This window comes from Pseudochaenichthys georgianus, unplaced genomic scaffold (assembly GCF_902827115.2).
Source record: "Pseudochaenichthys georgianus unplaced genomic scaffold, fPseGeo1.2 scaffold_621_arrow_ctg1, whole genome shotgun sequence".
NCBI classification, from domain to species: domain Eukaryota; kingdom Metazoa; phylum Chordata; class Actinopteri; order Perciformes; family Channichthyidae; genus Pseudochaenichthys; species Pseudochaenichthys georgianus.
In genome coordinates, this window is record NW_027263179.1 from 1 (window position 1) to 8687 (window position 8687).

The window sequence follows — 8687 nt, forward strand, 5'->3', positions numbered from 1 at the left end:
TGTTTTCACCTGTGCCCATCCCCCTCACCTGTATATAGCCCTGGTGTTTCTTTGTTCCTTTGTCAGTTCGTTATGTTTCATGTCGTGAGCACCTAGGCCTTTTGACTCCTGATACCTACCTTGAGATTTAGACCTTTTGCCAAGTGAGTTTTTGTGTTGCTGTACAAGTTAGTTTTGGCTGTTTATCTACTTTCTATTTTTTGAAAGTACGATTTAAGTTTTTGTTATTAAAGAACATTCTATTTTTGGACAACTGTCTCCGAGTCCTGCTTTTGGGTCCTGCGTCCTGTGTCTCGGTTCATAACAAACAGTGGGACAGGCACATCTATAAATGGTATCGCTGTAGTCCAGCTGGGACTGGAATAAGCCAGAGACCAACCTTTTACGGGATGAAGTTGAAAAACAACATTTAAGTCTGTAAAAGAAGCCAAGAGTGAATTTCAATTTCTTTGTTAGAACTTCAATGTGGTGTTTGAAGTTCAGATTACTGTCCAACCAAAAGTCCAGATATTTGTAGGTATCGACAAACTCAACAGAGACACCATCAAGGGTGTCAATGGAGAGGCAAGAGGACACTGACTTGGGAGCAAAAAGCATTGATTTGGTTCTCTTACTGTTCAATAGCAGTTTCAAATCAATAAGAGCATACTGCAGCGTGATAAAATCTGATTTTAAATTGGAAACGGCCATATCCAGAGAAGGAGTTCATGAATATACAATAGTGTCATCAGCATACATATGATAGGTAGAAAATTGCATCTGATTACAAATATTGTTTACATATAATAAAAGAGCAAGTGCCCCAAAATAGAGCCCTGTGGAACTCCCTTCTCCAAGGTGACAGGGTCAGAGACAGTACTACCCAGCCTGACGCATTGATTACGGTCGGTTAGATAACTTTGAAACCAGCAAATGGCGTTATGACCTAAACGAGACACTAACATAACATTAGACATAATGTGGTGATCTACAGTGTCAAATGCTTTGGCTAGGTCAATAAACAATGCAACACAAACAGACTTTTTATCCAAAGCAGCCTTCATATCGTCTAAGACTTTCAGACTGGCAGTCACAGTACTGTGCTTTGATCTGAATCCAGATTGCATAGGGTTAAGGATGTTGTGTGAATTTAAAAAAAAGTTTTAGCTGAGTAGAAACTAGGGACTCAATAATCTTTGATAACACAGAAAGATTTGAGATAGGACGATAGTTATTCAACTCAGTGGGATCACCAGCTTTCAAGAGGGGCGATACCAGAGCTTGCTTCCACACAGCTGGAAGTGTGTGAGTGGACAGGGAGAGATTAAAAATATCAGTTACTGGTTGTGCTATAATCTGAGCTGCAATTTTTAAAAAGAAAGGATCTAGGCCGTCAGGCCTGGCAGACTTTTTAGGATCAATTGAGTGCAAACCCTGTGAGACTTCAGAGACCGATAAATAAGCTAAATCCAAAACAAGGGAGTTCATCTCTTGACTAGGGCTGTGAGCAGAGATGGGGTCGTTACTAAAAAAAAGTAATATATTACATATTACATATTACTTTAAAAAAAGTAATATATTACACTACTTCGTTACTATCTACATAAAGTAATTCGTTACTTTACTCGTTACTTTACTCGTTACTTTACTCGCAGGGCCGGCCCGCCCCTCCCTACAGGCAGATCACGCAGACTGCTAAAGTTTCAAATGTTCTCTTTAGTTCAGTTTCCATTGTCGCATAAGACTGATCCAGATAGCTCCTGAATGTTTTCCTATCTGACCATGGCTGTCCTCTGTCTCCTGCTATCTGACCGTGGCTGTCCTCTGTCTCCTGCTATCTGACCGTGGCTGTCCTCTGTCTCCTGCTATCTGTATATTTTGCGCAGTCTATCTCTGCTCACACTGTTGCGTCAGCGTGTTCTCCTGCGTGTTGGCCATGTGTTGCACTGGAGCCAGACTTCAGCCGAGCACGTACGAACTGCGCATGCGTGAGTGGCAATAACTCTCCTTACCAGCAGGCAGCGGGTAGTGTGTATTCGTCATTCAAAACAAGCAACAACCGGAAAACAGAGAAGAAGAACTACGTGTGTGTGTGTGTGGTGTGTGTGTGTGTGATATAAATAAAACAACAGCTATGTGCGTTAGCTTCACCTAGCATGTGTTCTTTGCAGGTGTTTGTTGAGGTTTGATTATGACTGATTTTTAGAAAGTAACGAAAGTAACGTGTGTCGGGGCAATGTTAGTAACTGTAGTGTGATTACTGGATTATAAAAGTAGCGCGTTACACTACTACCGTTACCGACAAAGTAATATTATTACAGTACAGTTACAAAGTAACGCGTTACACCCAACTCTGGCTGTGAGTACGACCAATTAGAGTCATAACTTTACTCATCAAAATGTGACCAGCCTTTTTTAATTGAGCATTAAAAGCATTAGACATACCATCTGAATCTGAAATAAAAGAATCAGTGACCTTCAGTTTTTGTTGGAAACTAGAAACCTTCTTCTTCTGAAGTGATTTAATTGTTTTCCAGAATTTAGAATGGTCATTAAAACAATCAGTGGTTTAGCTCAGATAGTAATCAGCTTTAGCTTTTTTAATAAGGGCTGAACATTTATTTCTGAGGACACAAAAAATAAGCCAGTCATCACTAGTGTTAGACTTTCTAGCTAAGGACCCATTGTTTATTTCGATCATGTAGTGTCTGAGTGTGGGGGACATGGGGCATTTGCGCTCTCCCCGTGCTCCTTAGGGACTTGGGAGAGGGTGGTGCATAGTGAGCCCATACAGGAACTGGGGACTCTCTCCACCTGCCTATGGCCGGACGGGGTGGAGCCCTCAGCACTGTTTTCCGAGCACACTTTTCGCGAGGTAAGCACGTCAGGGTGTGCTCTGTCAGACGCAGCCCGGACTTCTCCACGGTTACAACCGAGGGAGGGGTGAGTGAGGCGCAGCGGCTGCTAAAGCCGGTCAGGGACTGTGAGGTGGAACGGTGTTGTTAGACGACAGTGCGTGTATACATCGGGGCCTGTGAGAGATATTACAAGGGGTTACGTATGGTAAACCCTTGTTATATAAGCACAGGCGGAGCCCTCTACTCGGGGCACTGTCTATCCTATACCGCTCGCTGAAGAGAGGTGTAGGATGACGGTCAGGAGGCGAGGCCTCCTTTTATATGGTGAGATGCACACGCATTCAGGTAGGCCCGCCCCGGGGCCAGCTATTGTTGTAACTTGTTTTATTTAAGGTAGTAAAACATTTGATTATTTGATTTCTTGATATAAGTTAAAAGGTACGTTTCACAAGAAATGCTTTTATTTGAAGTGCAAGTATGTCTCTTCCTCTGATTGCTTCCTGTTATGAAAAATTGAATACGAGCATGTCGAGTGCATTTTCACTGTCTTCCACCGTTCTTTTTGGAAACTGTTTAAGGAATATAAAGTAAAGGTTCAGTTTGAAATAGACTGTGCTTGGTTCTTCATTCGAAGCTTCTATTACACAACAGCTATGTCTATAGAAGTCTCAGTAGGTGAATGCTTGCATGATAAGGTAGTACGCATTAGAGTCCAGTAGAGGGCTCCGCCTGTGCTTATATAGCAAGGGTTATCATACGTAACCCCCTCGATATTACCCCACTCATGAATCTCCAAAGCTTATGTCATAAAAACGATTCCATTTACCCTTCAAAAATCACAGTGGTGTGAATATGTGGAGATTATCCTGCTGAACAAAACGTGAAGTATCATAAACGTGTGTTGGCCACACAGATTTTTTTGCATTGTACTGAAACCAAATGTAAACATCCCATTTTAATGCTAACTCGGGGTCGGGGTAAGAGTCAAGGTGATTTAAATGCTGTGTAGTGATTGTCTTTTAGGAGTTAGCTTTAGCCTAGCCCTTAGCTGTATTATCTTCCCTCTCCTTTGTTTTACAGTCTTGACACCACCTGCAAGCACTTATTTTCTGCACAGCCAGTGATGTCTTGTAGATCTCTGGGATTAGCTAATATACTGTGTGTGGGGTCATTCTCAGGTTATCTGTATATGACAGCCTCAGTAAATTCAGGGCTCTGTAACAACCTGGCACCACCTTTTTTCACTTCTGCATCTTTCCCCCCAGCCATCTCTCCTCCCTGGCACTTCACATCTCAGCTGACTATACTCTATCAGAAATCAGAAACTACATTTTCTAAGTATTCCTCTCTCTTTTATTGTATGTATTCCTTCCTTTAGAATCCTTTTCTTTCTTAGATGAAAAAGATCCTTCTTCCACCCATGACCCTCCTCCTGTCTGCCTCCGAGCCCCCCCAGCCCTTCTGTGAGAGCCTGATAGACGCTCTCTGATGATAGGCAGTCGGGCATAAATCTCCCCCCAAGTTGGCCACAAATATCTCAGCTATGCTGATTTATGGGAGCTGGCCCCCCCATCTGTCTCAAAGAGAGGTCACTGTGGTGCTTGTAGGCTGCATGTAGATGGAATAGATGTGTCAATAGTGAGTCTCTTCAAAGAGGGGCACCTTCACGTGGGCTAGTAAAGAGAGAGAGATTATTGAGTGTGTGGCGGAGCAGCACTGATAGAGAGGAAAAGGGACTCACCTGTAAAAAGGGTCAGTGAGGCAGTAAACAGGCAAAGGAGCATGGAAGGAGATGAGAGCCGAGCAGGCAGTAACGTGAAGAACGCCATCACCGATTGTTGTGGAACAATCACGGTCCTCTGAGAAACAACTGCATTATTTGCTTTTTGTTTCAAATGGTTACCGTAGTTTTTTGTTATACAAAAAGGTGAGAATACAAAGGAATTCCAGTGATACGAAGTCACAAAAGCTATGTTTTTTTTAATCACATGAAAGAGAGGCCCCTTTATTTAGTATGGAAACACATGGAAATGCAAGTTTATTTATATAGCACCTTTCAACACAAGGCAATTCAAAGTGCTTTACAAAAATTAAAGACATTAAGAGCATTAAGAAATAGTGCAGCAGAAACACATTACAAAATGGCATCTAAAAAACAGGCAAGACAATAAACATAAACATAAAACAAGCAATGTAGACTAATACTGGTTTAAATGACATGAATGAAAGTTAAAGTGCAGTGTGAGATATGAATAGTTCCATGAAAAGCAACGACAAAAAGAAAAGTCTTCAGCCTTGATTTAAAAGTAGTAAGAGTTGCAGCAGACCTGCAGGATTCTGGGAGTGTGTTCCAGATATTTGGGGCATAATAACTGAACCCTGCTTCTCCATGTCTAGTTCAACATACAACATACAGATTCAAATACGTCTCATGTAACTTCTGTGTCTACATTTCTCAATCTCAGGATTTCCTCCAGCTTGTGTTGAGCTTGTGTTGAGCCTTGCACTCCTCCTCTCCTGTGAATGGAGCCCCCCCCTGCAGGGTGACTTTTTCTCGATACTCGACGGGGGAAATTCATGTGTGACACTTGCAGCCTTCACAGGCTTTCTAACGGGCAAAAAGGCAAGGCGACATTTTAAGTAGCCTTTTTTTGTGCAAATAATGGAATAAATAAAAGCTAGATATTAACCTTCAGTGGAAATACATATTATATTTCTGGCTGATAATAAAAATAATAATTCACAGTTGTTTGTATCTTAATAATGTTGCAGGTTGCATAGTTACTTTTATTGACTTTTATATGTGATTTGATGATTATTATTGCATGGTCTTTAATTGTGTTGTGTGGTTTTAATGGCATTGTTTTTGCATGGTTTTATCTGTGTACCTTGTTTTTATCTGGGATTGGCAAAATAGCGAATGGCTGGGTCTAACTAGACCACACCCCCAGAGCATATGATAGGCGGATAGCGAACAGTGTTTTGATTTTAAGCGATCAGAGATAGGTAAGCAGGAAAAGATCAAGGAAAAGGAGAAACGGAGGAACGGAGAAAGGTCAGAGCAGGAAGCAGAGCAGAGGGGAAGACAGCGGACAGGGGAACGCTGTCCATCAGGAGGCTCCACGACACACTGATAGAAGTAACTGTACTAATTGACCATATTGTAGAGCCGATGAATGGGAGTCGGAGGTTGCGTTCCTTTGGCGTCAGCTGGCCGCTGAAAAAGGCAAGTGGTTGCCAGGCACCCTCTACCCACTGCTCATGCACCACCCCAACGGCGTAGTCCGATGCGTCGGTGGTGATGAAAATGGGGGCCGTGGGTGAGGGATGTGCCAACAGGGCCACCTGAGCCAGCGCGGTCTTGACCTCCTTAAAGGCAACCTCAGCCTCAGCCGTCCAGCTGATTACCCTTCAATGCCTCGTACAGCGGCCGCATAATGTGGGCTGCCCGGGCGATGAAACAGTGATAAAAGGTCACCATCCCAAAGAACTGTCACGGTTTTAAGTTTGTGTGTCTGGTAGTGGGTGTTTTTCTGTTCTCCTTGTCATGTTTTCCTCCCTGTGTATTGTCTGGTCTTTCTCCCCGTGTTTTCTGTCTGGTTTCCCTGGTGTGTCTAATTTCCTGATGGTTTTCACCTGTCATCCCTTCTGTGTCTCCTGTGCTCATCAGCATCAGCCCCGCCCCTGATTGTTCCCACCTGTGTCTTGTTACCCTGTTTAAATTCCCCTGTCTCCCAGTGTTCAGTGTCAGTTCGTTTCGTCTCTTGTCATGTTCAGGTCTATGTGCTATTGTCTCTTGCTATGGTCAGGTCTATGCTCCTTGTGCTTTTGAAAAGTTTGATTCCTCACTACGTGAGCGCTTTCATTTTTTGTTCTCTATTTTTGTCATATCGGCTAGAGATTTGATAGTTACCTTTTTTGTTGTTGTTCATTGCTGTTTTGGAAAATAAAGTATCTTACAAATACTTTACCTCTGTCTCCCGGGTCTTGCAATTGGGTCCTACATCCTAAGTGTCTGAGTTCGTAACAGAACGAACTGACCATTATGGACCCAGCAGACCTTTTGATGCTACAGGCGGAACGTCGTGAGTACTTTCTGGAGTCCCTTTTTTATACGTGGAATGAAGCCTCATCTAGGCGGGGTAGAGAGGCTGCGTTGAAGGAGGCACGTCAGGAGGTTGCTCGCAAGCCCTGGCTCTGGAGCTTGTTGCCCGAGAGGCTCAAGGATTTTACAAGTAGCCCTGAGTGCCAGCCTCAAGCCTCAAACCCTTATTGGGATCCCGCCTTGCCTTAGAGGTCATGGAGCCTCCAAAAGGTCTCTAGGAGACGCAAGGCCAGGATTCCAGCCGTGGCCCCAGCAGCCATGGTTCCGGCTCCAGAACCGGCCCACACGGCCATGGATCCGTGCACCAGTACCGGCCCACACAGCTTTGCTTCCTTGCTCCATTACCTGGCTTACACAGCCAGGGTCCAGGTTTCTGCTCCGCGCCTAACAGCCATTTTTCCGGCTCCAGTGCCGGCCCCAGCAGCCATGTTTCCGTGCTCCAGTGCCGGCCCACACAGCCATTGTACCATGCTCCAGTACCATCCCACACAGCCATGGTTCCGTGTTCCGGTTCCTTGCCCAGCAGCCATGGTTCCGACTCCAGTGCCGGCCCCAGCAGCCATGGTCCCTGCTCCAGAACAGGACCTTACAGCCATGTTTCCGGCACCAAAACCGGCCCACACGGCCATGATCCAGGCTTCAGTTACGGGTCCCACAGCCATGGCTCCAGAACCGGCCCATGCAGCCATGGTCCCTGCTCCAGAACCGGCCCATACAACCGCGGTTCCGGCTCCACTTCCAGCCATGATTCCGGCTCAAGTACCGGCCCCAGTTCCAGCCATGGTTCCGGCTCAAGTACCGGGCCCAGCAGCCATGGTCCCGACTCCGGCTCCTCGTCACCTGTTGACACTTCGGCCGACGCCAGCTCCCTGAGTCCTGTCGGCGTACCGGCCGATGCCAGCTCCCCGTGTCCTGTTGGCGTACCGGCCGACTCCAGCACCTCGTCTCCTGTTGGCTCTCCAGCCGACGCCAGTTCCCCGAGTCCTGTCAGACGTACCGGCCGACTCCAGCTCCCTGTGTCCTGTTGGCTCTCCAGCCGACGCCAGCTCCCCGAGTCCTGTCGGTGTACCGGCCGACGCCAGCTCCCTGTGTCCTGTCGTCATACCGGCCGACTCCAGCACCTCGTCTCCTGTTGGCTCTCCAGCCGACGCCAGCTCCCCGAGTCCTGTCGGCGTACCGGCTGACACAAGCTCCCCGTGTCCTGTCGGCGCGGCCGACTCCAGCACCTCGTCTCCTGTTGTCTCTCCAGCCGACGCCAGCTCCCCGTGTCCTGTCGGCGTACTGACCGTCTCAAGTCACCTCTCCAGTTCCCTCTCAAGTCTCCTCTCGAGTTCCCTCTCGAGTCCCCTCTCGAGTCCCCTTTCAAGTCCCTTCTCAAATCCCCTCTCGAGTCCCAACACATAAACACATAAGCCCTCCTAACCAGTGAGGTGACACTGAGCGTTGGAGCCAACACATCTGCACCGGGCTGCTGGGTCGCCTCCTCAGCCAGGGCGCAGGGTTCAGTAATGGTCGTGTTGGCCAGCGCTGTCGGAACCCGGGGCGGCAAGTGGCGCAGGAACGTCTCCACGAACAAAATCTGGGGATCTCCCCCCCCCAGCAGATTCAGCATCTTCTCCATGAGCTGGGACGGCTTGCTGTCCCTCAGACCCTGAATCTCAAAAATCTGGCGAGCCCTCTCCTTAGCAGATAAGCTAAATGTCTTAAGGAGAAGGGCTTAATCGCCTCATATTTGCCCTGGCGTG